Source organism: Dipodomys merriami, unplaced genomic scaffold, assembly GCF_024711535.1.
Source record: "Dipodomys merriami isolate MVZ:Mamm:240054 unplaced genomic scaffold, mDipMer1.0.p SCAF_2, whole genome shotgun sequence".
Lineage (NCBI taxonomy): Eukaryota > Metazoa > Chordata > Mammalia > Rodentia > Heteromyidae > Dipodomys > Dipodomys merriami.
In genome coordinates, this window is record NW_027203381.1 from 61,831,994 (window position 1) to 61,834,483 (window position 2,490).

Consider the following 2,490-nt stretch of genomic DNA (forward strand, 5'->3'; position numbering starts at 1 on the left):
TGAGAAATAAAAAATAAATAAATAAAAATAAATACATTTTTAAAAAAGCTCCCGGAAATAGCCAAGCCCTGAATTCCGGCTCCAAGCCCCAGGGCTGGCACGCGTGTTACACTCATAAATGGTTAGCTCTGAGCATGAATTAGATATTCCCTTTCCCTGACATTTAGAAGATAAACTTTTGCTCAGTGATGTAGGAATACATATTCCCAAATCCAAGCAACCTCCTCATCTAACCCCACTACATTCCTGTCTTATGTTAGAATACTTAGCAATCAGAAAGATTAGTTGTTGGAATGTTTGTTTTTGTCTATTGCTTGACTGCCTTACTTCTTGGTAGCAAATGTAACAAGATTCAACTTAGCTGAATAATTGTAAGACATGGCATTACTTACACATGACCTCTATATCCCCTAGGCAAATGCTTTTCAGAGTTAACTTTTACTGTCATAATTGCACTATCTGCTAGAAAAAAAGAATACACCCTAAGTTGGAGAAATGGGAGATTTGATACACTGATGATTCAATGAAATGTATTATTAGACACAGAAGTACAAGGGAAATATAGAAGACATGTTCTTAGTTTTTGACCAAAGAACTCCCTTCCCCCTCCTGATGCCCCACACTCAGACCACAGAATATGAATGGACCCTAGCCCTGGCTCTGGGGTAAAATACCCAGCCTAGACCTCATCAATTAGCACGTTGTAGTCTCCAGTCTGTGATTGGCTCACAGGATGACAAATTGCACAAGAAGCCAAATCAGAATAAATCTTGGAAAGAAGTGTGGTCTTCAGAGAAATCTTGTCAAAGAACTTCCGTGCTTACCCCACTGCACATGATTGTGAAGTGACTTAGCTCCAGAAGCTTCTGGGGGCTCTTTTGAGAGAAAAGAGAGTCTGAGAATAGAGCTGAACAAAGAGGTGCTAAGGGATGGAAGGAACAAAGCCAAATCCCAAGAACCCTGTCAAGTCTGATTTCCCATCACCCTAATAATAATGCAAGTGTGTAAAACCACACGCACACATTCACACTCAATGGTTGTTAGGAATTTTTTCCCCATATACAAAGGGCAAGATGTTATCTGGATAGGCATTAGGCCTGGAAGGCAGGAAATCTAGGACTACTTACCAGATTCATCTCTTTGAGATTCAGTTTCCTATGAAGTGAGAGAAGTGGACAAATGAGCTTGGAATGCCTTCCTGATCTGGCACTCTCTGAATCTGTACACCACCACTCTTAGTGTTCTTGTGACTGTTGAGATAGTCAATTAGTGACTCTTTGAAGTATTTCACTCATTATGGCAAAGGAGGTTTAAGTGGCCACCAATGGGGAATCTGAAGAACAGAAAACAATTAGGTGCTCTGTATCTTCAGCAGAATTGGCTCCAGAAGAGGGTCAGACTCTTCAAAGACACAGACCATTCTCCCCTCTTGTTTCTTCATGGAAAGGTCTGGGCATGATAGAGGGTGTCGCTTGTTATTCACAGCTTGCCAGTGAGAACAGCCAAAAAGAAAGAAGCAGAGGTCACTGGCCAGGCTTGCTGCCGGCACAGAATGTTCTGTGCAGCTGATGGCTTGGGCAGGGATGAGGATTACCCTGTCCCCTACTGAGGCCAAAATATCCTGCAACTGTCTCTATAGAAGTCTCTATAAAGCAAGATTCCAATTCAGTATAAACTACTTTTCTCTTGTAAATAGTGGCAATGCTAAGTATTTTCACATGCATTTTTAAAAATTCACCACAATTCTGTTATCCCACTTAATATCTCCTCTATTTCTTAATATCGCCTCATTTGCAGTCATAGGAACTGAGATTCAAAGAGGTGAAATTGTGGTAACTTACCTAGCATCATCCAGCAACAGAATCTCAGTTAATTTCACCAGGGAGAAAAAGCTAAGAGCCTGTGAAGCTAGTTTTGCCTGACTACCTCCCACTGCTCTATTGAGCAAGGAGCAGTAGCCACAGCCACAGGAGACAGAAGCACTAGCCCCAGTCCCTTGCACAGTTGCTTTCCAAACATTCTGGGAAAGAATATTCTGGCCAGTTTTTATTTTTGTTTGGTTTTGTTTTGGTCAGTCATGGGGCTTGAACTCTGGGCCTGAATGCTGTCCCTCAGCTCTTCAGCTCATAGCGCTCTACCACTTGAGCCACTACACCACTTCTGGTTTTCTGAGTAGTTTATTGGAGATAAGAGTCACACGGACTTTCCTGCCCAGGCTGGCTTTGAACAGTGATCTTCAGATCTCAGCCTCCTGAGTAGCTAGGATTACAGGCATGAGCCACCGGCACCCGGCATATTCTGGTCATTTTTGTTCATGTCATTTTCTTAACTAGACTGTAAGTTCTTGGATGTTCGGGCCTGTGTAATCTAACCATGTGGTCTGTATAATTTTTTACACATCAATAGAAAAAGTGAAGTCTTTCTCTAGCTAGTCACTGATCCCGGGAGAAAACTGGGCCCACCCAAGAGTCAGAAACTAGATGCAGACAG